The sequence below is a fragment of the Neofelis nebulosa genome, chromosome 1 (genome assembly GCF_028018385.1).
Source record: "Neofelis nebulosa isolate mNeoNeb1 chromosome 1, mNeoNeb1.pri, whole genome shotgun sequence".
Taxonomy (NCBI): Eukaryota; Metazoa; Chordata; class Mammalia; order Carnivora; family Felidae; genus Neofelis; species Neofelis nebulosa.
In genome coordinates this window covers 143,318,922-143,331,216 of record NC_080782.1, presented here as the reverse complement: position 1 = coordinate 143,331,216, position 12,295 = coordinate 143,318,922, and the positions used below count along the sequence as shown (strand labels likewise).

The 12,295-nt window shown below is 40.5% G+C and overlaps 1 long non-coding RNA gene across 1 annotated transcript in view; it reads right to left on the bottom strand.

Annotated features, from left to right (window-relative positions):
* LOC131516867 (uncharacterized) overlaps positions 1–11,247 on the bottom strand; it is a 206,319-nt gene extending 195,072 nt beyond the window's left edge. The window contains exons 1-2 of the long non-coding RNA XR_009264277.1: positions 10,275–11,247; positions 1,378–1,458 (exon numbers count right to left, since the gene is read on the bottom strand). This is a non-coding gene — a long non-coding RNA (uncharacterized LOC131516867). The remainder of the gene's footprint in view (positions 1–1,377; positions 1,459–10,274) is intronic.
* Between the last annotated feature and the right edge of the window lie 1,048 nt (positions 11,248–12,295).

The window sequence follows — 12,295 nt, the reverse complement described above, 5'->3', positions numbered from 1 at the left end:
TGGATTATAAGAGGGATCCTGCTCACCGTAGTATCTCATGTGCCCAGATTGACACAAGCTCCATTGCAACCTGTGCTTTCACTCATGTTGGCCATGAGAACGGAAACTTCTAAAGCTTCCTCTGGAAGTGAGACAAGTCACTTCTGATCACATGTCACTGTCCACAGCAAATCACCTGGAATGCCTAACTTCCAAGGGGAAACAAGGGTATAATGCTGGAGGTTCCAGGGAGGAACGTCAGGATATTGGTGGAAGGATGTAAGTCTGCACCCCACCCTGGGTGATCATTGTTTGATGAGGACAAGATGCACTCAGCCTTATAAACTTTGGAAAGTTAGTGTTCACAGAACCACCCTCACTATAACGTGCTTATCTGTGTTGGATTTCTCTACATTGCAGAGCTATGACACAGTTGAGATGTCATCATAATGTCAGTAGGCCACTTGTGAAGTGCAGAGCAGATTTGTGTCAGGCATCAGTATGACTGACAGTGGGTGGAGCGTGGCATAAAATCACAGTGCAGACAGCTGACATTCCAGGAAACTCCTCCGTACCAGGCAAAGCCCTAGACGCTATACTCTTGGTACCTCATTTACTCATCCCCATCCCATTCCCCTGTAAGGTAGGTATCATTATCCTCATTTAACAAAGGAGAAAAATGGATACTTAGCTTAAAATACACTGTGCCAACCCACGTCATGGGGGATAGGTGGTGGGGTCAATGTTCAAATTCAGGCCTGCCTGATTCCAGAACCCTCAGAGTGAGCCACAGGAAGTTCAACCCATACCAATTCCCTTATTATTTTATCTGTATCCATTTTATAGCCTTTCCAATTAGGTAATAGATTTTTTAAAAATGTTTATTTATTTTGAGAGAGAGAGAGAGAGAGAGAGCGCACAAGCCAGAGAGGGAGAGAGAGAGAGAGAAAATCCCAAGCAGGCTCTGCACTGTCAGCCAAGAACCTGACATGGGGCTCAAACCCACAAGCCATGAGATCGTGACCTGAGCCAAAACCAAGAGTCAGAAGCTTAACCTACTGAGCCACCAGGAAATTAATTTTTAAAGGAAAATCTGCTAAGCTATTAAGAACAGGAATTTAGCTTCATTTACCTTTTAATGACCTGCAAGGACTAGCAAATACTCCTGCACATGGTAGGTGCTCAAGAAAATACTGGTTGTTAAATGCCTGTTGAAAGTCAAGGTTATTCCCCAAAGCAATATCCCCTTTCCTTTCTCCTGCCCAGCACATAAAAGGAGATTGACAAGAAGAAATGTTTCCTGACTGACTCTCAAAAGAAGGCAAAGTTGTCAACATTTTCCCTTATCAAGAATGTTCTCTACATGAGAAAATAGAGAGCAGTTTCCGCAATACAGACCTGAATGGGAAGATAATGGTCAGCAGGGCTCCCAGAGCTACCCGTGTTCCCACTCCGAACAAGCTCTTAACAAGAACACGCCTGCCAGGGAAACAGAGAGAAACTCATTTTGTGAGGAGACAACACACAGCTGCACAGTTCCATATTCCACTTAATCCCACAGATAAATTCACAAGTTGTCCTAAACATATCACTCTACCGGGGAATTTTTTTTCCCTATTTCTAGCCGGTGTTGGACGTTTGATGTATCACAAATAATTCATCTCTCCACACCCCCCCCCGCCATACACATATGTACACAACCTTCTGTCTTTAAAAGGTTACACTTATTCCCCCCCCCACACACACACACACAACCTTCTGTCTTTAAAAGGTTACACTTATTCTGAGTCTCCTTTAAAATCTCTACACAGGACCCTGGAGGTCACAACACAGACTGTTTCTTCACAATGGCACTGTGATTTTCTCCCATGATGAGGGATGGCTCCTGTCACAGCTGCTTCCCAGAATCCTTCCTAAGCCCTTTTTTTTAAAGCACATGAGCCCTGCTTTTAATTGGGCATTTCATTAGAGAAGAATGAGGCATAAAGGAAAACAAAATGGTCTGTAGTCATTTGTTTTGAGGAGATCATTCTAGTCATCAACATCTGAACCCTGCTGAAGAACAGTTTCAATTTCCCTTCTCAAGCACGGGGAAAGCAATGTTGACAACACATATTTCTCTCTGTCAAAACATTTCACTGACTCGGCAATCTGTAGACAGTTTGAGAGTCGTATCACCAGCAAGCGGTGCCATAGCGTTCTCCCCATTATTTTAAAATCCTAATGGCACGTGCTTCATGAGAGGGGCACAGTGCGGGCCAAGATCCAAATTGAAAAGAAAAATGCTAAGCGAGTCAGTGAGCAGAGAGGGCACTGTCAATAATGGGCCTCATTACTGAGCCACAGAGAAAGATGGGGCCATCGGCATCCCGGTTCCTCTGGAGAGGACGGCCCCATTGCCCTTGGAGTCAAGTCTCCTGAGAAGGGTCACTCAGGGAATTCTGTGAGCTCTGCACTCAGCAGAAGAAGTGGGCTCGGGCTCACAAATGAGAAATGGATTTCATACCACGGGACCTAATTCAATTGTTACCTTTGGCTGAGGGTGGGAAGAAGAAACGAAAGAATTGTATTCAAGTACAATAAGAGGCCGGCTGTGTGTGTGTGTGTGTGTGTGTGTGTGTGTGTGTGTGTGTGTGTGTTCCTGACACAGAAAAAGGCAAGCAACAGGCACCAAAATTAGACTTATACTGACGAAACTCGTTATGGCCCCCTAGAAAGATAACAACTATGGTGGGATCTCCTCACAAAGGTTCATTACACCTTTAAGAGATAATGTTCAAGGAAATGGAAATGTGCTGCCCGGATAATGGCCTTGGGCTGCGAGGCGGATACCTCGGGGCTTCAAGGCCATGGCTTTGGCAGAAAACAAATCCTGAAGCAAAGCTGAGCCTTTCTTGTCAAGGCCAAAGAACACTTATCAGTCACGAGGTTCAGATTCATGAAAGAAATGCCTTCCAAAAAAGGCAAAGACAGTCAGTAAAGTGCCCTGCAAGCAACGCGCAGGCTTACCAATGGGCGGCCACATCTATCCCCAGGTTCTCAAAGGAGAAGACCGTTTACCCATTATTGTCAATTGGCTGGTTTAGTAAAATTGCTCAGACCTCCCACCATTCACCTCCGGCCTTTCAACATAGTTTGCTGGCTTTTGCTAAACCTATTTTCATCCTTTTCTAAAAGGTCAATGAGACCGTGTGTTGACTTGACAGTAGCAAGTGCTTTTGCCGTGATCCCTGATAATATTAGTCTGGCTGTGTTTCACAGGAAGTGTGCAGTTTGTCTTTCTTATAAAAATTCCTTGATTCATCAAGCTGGTACCAGCTGTTATCACTTTAATAGAGATCCCTGCATAACTTCAAAATATCTTACTCCCTCCAAAATTATCCTGATGCTCAAGACTGTCTGGCGCTCTGAAATGTGCTTCTTGCTTCTGTCTCTTATCTGGATGGGTTAATTAACTTCACCCAGCATGCTGTTAAGCTGCGCTACCAGCCAGGCGTCTAGCTTTACCACAGCAGTCCCCTTCCGCCATGTCCTACAGAGACAAACAAGTATGGCCAAGGGGATAAGGCTGTGGTAGGTTTTGGTTTTTTGTGTTTCTGTTTTTGTTTTTGCTTTTGCTTTTTATTCTCTCATGAAGAGGAGCATTTAGGTGGTAACTACTTGGTGAGGTAGAAAGTGGCAGCTACTCAAAGTTCACTCATGTGTTTGAGACAACTCAGGCCATTTGATGGCAAAGGTAAGATCATCTGGAGGGAGGACACTAGAAAGGGAAATGATAATAGTTATGTTTTAAAAGATACCATAGAAGATGCCTGGGTGGTTCAGTTGTTTGAGCATCTGACTTCAGCTCGGTCATTATCTAACAGTTCATGAGTTCAAGCCCACATCGGGCTTGCTGCTGTGAGCATGGAGCCTGATTTGGATGTTCTGTCCCCCTTCTCTCCACCCCTCCCCCCACCTGTGCTTTCTCAAAAATTAATAAACATTTTTAAAATTTCTTTTAAAAAAAGGCATACGGCAAAGCTAGCTAAGCCTGCCACTCCTGCCCCTGTGCACCTTGCGGATCCACCCCAGCTAATATGCCCTTGGCCAGATCCCATCAAAGCAGTACCACAAGACTGGCAGTGTGCAAGCAGCCCATACAGGGTCCACACCACTCCATAGTGACTCCTGCCCCTGGGAGAGGGGAAGATAAGGTATACACCAGTCTGACTATGGCCCCAGTGCTGGGCTGGGGGCAGACACTGGGTCTGACAGTGGCTCCGTGCACCAACACATGTTTCTCCGGACAGTACAGGGGAAGGGCCCTGCAGTTTGGAGCTACCACAGGGACTACCCAAAATGACAAAACGGAAGAATTCTCCTCAAAAGAAACTCCAGGAAGTAGTGACAAATAACGAATTGATCAAAACTGATTTAAGCAGTATAACAGAACAAGAATTTAGAATGAGAGTCATAAAATTAATCTCTGGGCTTGAAAAAGCATAGAGGACAGCAGAGAATCTATTGCTACAGAGATCAAGGGACTAAGAAACAGGAGGAGCTAAAAAATGCTATAAATGAGCTGCAAAATAAAATGGAGGTTGCCATAGCACGAATTGAAGAGGCAGAGGAGAGAATAAGTGAATTAAAAGATAAAATTATGGAAAAAGAGGAAGCTGAGAAAAAGAGAGATAAAAAAATCCAGGAGTATGAGGGGAGAATTAGAGAACTAAGTGATGCAATCAAATGGAACAATATCCATATCATAGGAATTCCAGAAGAAGAAGAGAGAGAGAAAGAGGATGAAGGTGTACTTGAACAAATCATAGCTGAGAACTTCCCTGATCTGGGGAAGGAAACAGACATTGGAATCCAAGAGGCATAGAGAACTCCCTTCAGATGTAACTTGAATCAATCCTCTGCAAGATATACCATAGTGAAATTGTGATACAAAGATAAAGAGAGAATTCTGAAAGCAGCTAGGGATAAACAGGCCCTAACTTACAAAGATAGACACATAAGGGTAGTAGCAGACCTATCTACTGAAACTTGGCAGGCCAGAAAGAAATGGCAGGAAATCTTCAATGTGATGAACAGAAAAAATATGCAGCCAAGAACCCTTTATCCAGCAAGTATGTCATTCAGAATAGAAGGAGAGATAAAGGTTTTCCCAAGCAAACAAAAACTGAAGGAATTCATCACCACTAAACCAGCCCTACAAGAGATCCTAAGGGGGATTCTGTGAGTGAACTGTTGCAAGGACCACAAAGTACCAGAGACATCTCTCCAAGCATGAAAAGTACAGACATCACAACGATTCCAAACCCATATCTTTCTATAATAACACTGAATGTAAATGGACTAAATGCTCCAACCAAAAGACAAAGGGTACCAGAATTGATAAAAAAAAACAAAAACAAAAACAAAAAACAAAAAACAAAAACAAGACCCATCTATCTGCTGTCTACAAGAGACACATTTTGGACCAGAGGACACCTTCAGATTGAAAGCGAGGGGATGGAGAACTATCTATCATGCTACTGGAAGTCAAAAGAAAGCTGGAGTAGCCATACTTATAACAGACAAACTAGACTTTAAATTAAAGGTTGTAACAAGAGATGAAGAAGGGCATTATATAATTACAGGGTCTATCCATCAGGAAGAGCTAACAATTATAAATGTCTATGCTCCGAATAAGAAAGCCCCCAAATATATAAAACAGTTAATCACAATCATAAGCAACCTTATTGATAAGAAAGTGGTAATTGCAGTGGACGTTAATACCCCACTTACAGAAATGGATAGATCATCTAGACACAGAATCAATAAAGAAACAAGGGCCCTGACTGATACATTGGATCAGATGGACTTGACAGATATATTTAGAACTCTGCCTCCCAAAGCAACAGAATATGTTTTCTTCTCGAGTACACATGGAACATTCTCCAAGATAGATCACATTCTGGGTCACAAAACAGCCCTTCATAAGCATAGAAGAATTGAGATCATACCATGCACACTTTCAGACCACAATGCTATGAAACTTGAAATCAACCACAGGAAAAAGTCTGGAAAACCTCCAAAAGCATGGACGTTAAAGAACACCCTACTAAAGAATGAATGGATCAACCAGGCAATTAGGGAAGAAATTTGAAAATATATGGAAACAAAAGAAAATGAAAATACAACAATCCAAATGCTTTGGGATGCAGTGAAGGCAGTCCTTAGAGGAAAATACATTGCAATCCAGGCCTATCTCAAGAAACAAGAAAAATCCCAAATACAAAATCTAACAGCACACCTAAAGGAAACAGAAGCAGAACAGCAAAGACACCCCAAACCCAGCAGAAGAAGAAAAATAATAAAGATCAGAGCAGAAAAAAACAATATATAATCTAAAAAAAACTATAGAGCATATCAATGAAACCAAGAGTTGGTTTTTTGAAAAAAATAAACAAAATTCATAAACCTCTAGCCAGGTTTCTCAGGGAGGGGAGATTACCCAAATAGATGAAATCATGAATGAAAATGGAATTATTACAACTAATCTCTCAGAAATACAAGCAATTATCAGGGAATGCTATGAAAAATTATATGCCAATAAACTGGACAACCTGGAAGAAATGGACAAATTCCTAAGCACCCACACAGTTCCCAAACTCAAACAGGAAGAAATAGAAAATCTGAACAGACCCATAACCAGCGAAGAAATTGAATCAGTTATCAAAAACCTCCCAACAAATAAGAGTCCAGGACCAGATGGCTTCCCTGGGGAATTCTACCAGACATTTAAAGCAGAGATAATACCTATCCTTCTCAAGCTGTTCCAAAAAAAAGAAAGGGAAGGAAAACTTTAAGACTCATTCTATGAAGCCAACATTACTTTGATTCCTAAACCAGACAGAGACCCAGCCAAAAAAGAGAACTACAGGCCAATATCCCTAATGAATATGGATGCAAAAATTGTCAACAAGATACTAGCAAATTGAATGCAACAGTGTGTAAAAAGAATTATTCACCATGATCAAGTGGGATTCATTCCTGGGCTGCAGGGCTGGTTCAATATTTGCAAATCAACCAATGTGATACATCACATTAATAAAAGAAAAGATAAGAACCATATGATCCTGTCAATCAATGCAGAAAAAGCATTCGACAAAATTCAGCATCCTTTCTTAATAAAAACCCTAGAGAAAATCAGGATAGAAGGAACATACTAAAACATCATAAAAGCCATTTATGAAAAGCCCACAGCTAATATTATCCTCAATGGGGAAAAACTGAGAGCTTTCCTCCTGAGATCAGGAGCGCGACAGGGATGTCGACTCTCACTGCTGTTGTTTAACATAGTGTTGGAAGTTCTAGCATCAGCAATCAGACAACAAAAGGAAATCAAAGTCATCAAAATTGGCAGATGAAGTGAAGCTTTCGCTTTTTGCAGATGACATGATATTATACATGGAAAACCTGACAGATTCCACCAAAAGTCTGCTAGAACGGATACATGAATTTAGCAAAGTTACAGGATACAAAATCAATGTACAGAAATCAGTTGCATTCTTACACACTAACAATGAAGCAACAGAAAGACAAATAAAGAAACTGATCCCATTCACAATTGCACCAGAATCATAAAATACCTAGGAATAAACCTAACCAAAGATGTAAAAGATCTGTATGCCAAAAACCATAGAAAGCTTACAAAGGAAATTAAAGAAGATACAAAGAAATGGAAAAACATTCCATGCTCATGGACTGGGAGAATAAATATTGTTAAAATGTCAATACTACCCAAAGCAATCTACACATTAAATGCAATCCCAATCAAAATTGCACCAGCATTCTTCTCAAAGCTAGAACAAGCAATCCTAAAATTTGTATGGAACCACAAAAGACTCCAAATAGCCAAAGTAATATTGAAGAAGAAGACCAAAGTGGGAGGTATCACAATCCCAGACTTTAGCCTCTACTACAAAGCTGTAATCATCAAGGCAGTATGATATTGGCACAAAAACAGACATATAGACCAATGGAATAGAATAGAGACCCCAGAATTGGACCCACAAATGTATGGGCAACTAATATTTGACAAAGGGAAGAATATCCAATGGAAAAAAGACAGTCTCTTTAACAAATGGTGCTGGGAGAACTGGACAGCAACATGCAGAGGAATGAAACTAGACTACTTTCTTACACCATTCACACAAGTAAACTCAAAATGGATGAAGGATCTGAATGTGAGACAGGAAACCATCAAAACCCTAGAGGAGAAAGCAGGAAAAAAACCTCTCTGACCTCAGCCGTAGCAATCTCTTACTTGACACATCTCCAAAGGCAAGGGAATTAAAAGCAAAAAATGAACTATTGGGACCTCATGAAGATAAAAAGCTTCTGCACTGCAAAGGAAACAATCAACAAAACTAAAAGGCAACCGATGGAATGGGAAAAGATATTTGCAAATGACATATCGGACAAAGGGCTGGTATCTAAAATGTATGAAGAACTCACCAAACTCCACACCCAAAAAACAAATAATCCAGTGAAGAAATGGGCAGAAGACATGAATAGACAATTCTCTAAAGAAGACATCCAGATGGCCAACAGGCACATGAAAAGATGCTTAATGTCACCCCTCATCAGGGAAATAGAAATCAAAACCACACTGAGATGTCACCTCACACCAGTCAGAGTGGCTAAAATGAACAAATCAGGAGACTGTAGATGTTGGAGAGGATGTGGAGAAACAGGAACCCTCTTGCACAGTTGGTGGGAATGCAAACTGGTGCAGCCACTCTGGAAAACAGTGTGGAGGTTCCTCAAAAAATTAAAAATAGATCTACCCTATGACCCAGCAATAACACTGCTAGGAATTTACCCGAGGGATACAAGAGTGCTGATGCATAGGGGCACTTTGTACCCCAATGTTTATAGCAGCACTTTCAACAATAGCTAAATTATGGAAAGAGACTAAATGTCCATCAACTGATGAATGGATAAAGAAGTTGTGGTTTATATATACAATGGAATACTACTTGGCAGTGAGAAAGAATGATATATGGCCTTTTGTAGCAATGTGGATGGAACTGGAGAGTGTTATACTAAGTGAAATAAGTCATGCAAAGAAAGACAGATACCATGTGTTTTCACTCTTATGTGGATCCTGAGAAACTTACAGAAGACCATGGGGGAGGGGAAGGGGAAAAAAAAAAGTTAGAGAGGGAGGGAGCCAAACCATAGGAGACTTAAAAACTGAGAATAAACTAAGGGTCGATGGGAGGTAGGGGAGAGGGGAAAGCGGGTGATGGGCATTGAGGAGGGCACCTTTTGGGATGAGCACTGGGTGCTGTATGGAAACCAATTTGACAATAAATTTCATATTAAAAAAAAAACATAAAGTAGAAACAGTTTGACAGAGACCACCATTGCTATAAGAAAAATAAAATTAAAAACACTGAAAAAATAAATAATAAAAATAAATTTTAAAAATGCCATAGAAGAATGTATAAATAACCTCTTTCCTTACCCTTCCCAAAATGTATATATCTTCCTGTGCTACAACCCTAAGAAGCATTTTAATTCTTAATTCCTAATACACAATAATCCTTGTGGGTATCTACCTTTAATACCGTCCAAGTCATGGCCACTTGGTCCTGCGATAGTACCAAGGTCAGAGTGTTTATGGCCACCTCCTTCACCTCCTTTGCTTCCCAAAGGAGGAGATCCAAGTTCCATATGGATTCAAAACAGCATTAAAAAGAGCTAAATTCTCCAGAGAGAATCCCATCTACACCACTGGAGGGCCCCAGATGTACTAGAAAGGCAGATGTGACTATCACAGAGAAATCCATAACTAGGGATTGTTACCTATGCAGAGCCATTGGGAAGATCTAATGTGGCCTAAGGGGGTGAAGTCACATTCATTTATGTGTGTCCTAGACCCTTGTCTAGACCAAAGCAAACTGTCTCTGAAATGAATGTATTATCTTCTGGTTTACTTTGACTCTATGCAAAATGGGAGAAAATGACAACAAATAGAGGGATGGGTCCAGGAGATAGTAAATAGGGCTGGAATTTGAAAGTACAGATGGTTTATTTTAAAGGCTCAAATTTCTTGATCTCAAATGAGGACCTCTGCATCTTCTGATGAACTTATTAAAAACCAAATCAAATTTTTGCTGCAGGGAACTAAAATTGCAGATATGTAAACAGGTTTGGGTTAGGCTATACTGGAATCCCAGTTTAAATGTTACAGGGTGACCACTACTGAGTATTTCAAACTTGCCTTAACCTGACTTGCTCTCCTTTCAACTTACCTATATAATGCCTAATGACATCTGTGTTTGTTTTCCTCTAGAAATATTTTATAGTCAGCTCCCAGTAATTGGGCCACAGCTAGCATTTCTTCACCATATTGATTCACCGAGTTGATATCCATTGGTTGTTGACCTCAATAATGGGGAGGGCACCTATAGTTTGAGCAGTATCCCTGATGCCTGGACATCCATATGCCAGTGCATATTAAGGACAAACAGATGACTAAGAGAAAACAGGTTCCAAATGGGGATAACATGTCACTATTCAGGCTCCTTTTTCTCCCTGCCCTACAGTCATCTATGGACTGCCCCACTAAGTGGGAGGGATCTAGGTCAATCACTCTGTGCATCAAAGATACACTTCACTGGGTAGTGACTGACAGACCACTAAGATCATCCTTTCTAGAACATCTGAGCATGAGACACCAAGAAGGATACAAAAGACCCAGAGAGAAGAAGCCAAAGCAATGAGACAATGGAAGCCACCAGTAAATACAGGTCATGGGGTAGGGAATTGTAGGAAAGAGAGACGGCAGTCAACAGTCTCAGAAGGAGAGAATCACAGTGAACACAACAGAGAGGCAGAGACACACTAGGGCAAAGAGAGTGGACTCATATGTTTCTCTGGTACCTGAACACTGTTCCATATATATCTGAAGTCTTCTTGGGGGTCTACTGAGGGGCATTCTTCTTCTCCATATTCCTTAAATCCTAATGAACTCAGGGACTTTCCTCCATCAGTGTAGTAATAATGTGACCATTGCTCACAGTATTTGGGAACTTTTTGGGGATTACTTCAAAACCTGATCAAGATTCTCCTGAATGTCCATAAAGTGATATGAAATCTTTTAATTCTGAAAAAGAGGTTTTTGAAAATAGGAGAAGAGTAAAAGAGTAACTCAGATTCGAATCTTTGAAAGAAGGTAGAGGATCTAATTGAAAAATCTTTAAAAAACAAATTAGATATGATCCTAAAAACAGGATTCTGCAAAGGACCACATAAAAAATATTTCAGGCTTTGAGGGCCATATGGTCTCTGTCAAAACTACTAACCTCTGCCATTGTAGCATGAAAGCTGCCATATATGAGGGTATATAAATGAATAAACATTGCTGTGTTCCAACAAAACATTATTTCTGATCATTGGAATGTGAATTTCATGTAATTTTCATGTGTCACAATATATTATTTTTCTTTTGATTTTTTTTTTTTCAACCACTTAAAAATGTAAAAACCTTTCTTAACTCTGGAGTCATACCAAACAGGCAGTAGGCTGGATTTCACTTGAGGCCCTATTTGGCTGAACCCTTTTCTAAAGACTGGAAAGTGTCAACAGGTACACCTGCATGTGTGGTGGGGTGTGTGTGTGTGCATGCACATGTGCAAATGTGTTAAAGTGCTCGGAAGCCAAATCCAAAGGAGTTCCTAGACATTTAGCAGAAGTGATCTCACTGAAAAAAGTGATAGCTTCCCAAGGTGATTATATTGAAGTGCAAAATTATTACAATACATACACTCCTTGGGGGCAGAGACTGTGCCTCATGCATTTCAGTTTCCTTCACTTGCCTTACAAATAGTCCACATTCAATTTATTTTTTGCCAATTGAATGCGTTTTAATGAGTTTGTTAAAAGCCATTTCATTACATGATAGCTGTCCCTTGAATACGAACTAACTATTCAAAGATTCTTGAACAATTAGATCAATATATCTGTAACAGAGTGTTAAAATACTACCCATCATTAACATTTGGTTTATTCATTAGTAATTCCAATCTGGAAAACTGTGATCTGTCTTTGAAAATGTCTTTTTTATTTAAAAAAAATTATTTATTTATTTATTTATTTATTTATTTATTTATTTATTTATTTTGAGAGAGAGGGAGGGAGAGAGTGTGAGCAAGAGAGGGGCAGAGAGAAGGAGAGAGCGAATCCCAAGCAGGCTCCACAGTGTCAGCACAGAGCCTGATGCAGGGCTTGAGCCCATGAACTGTGAGATCATCACCTGAGCCGAAATCAAGAG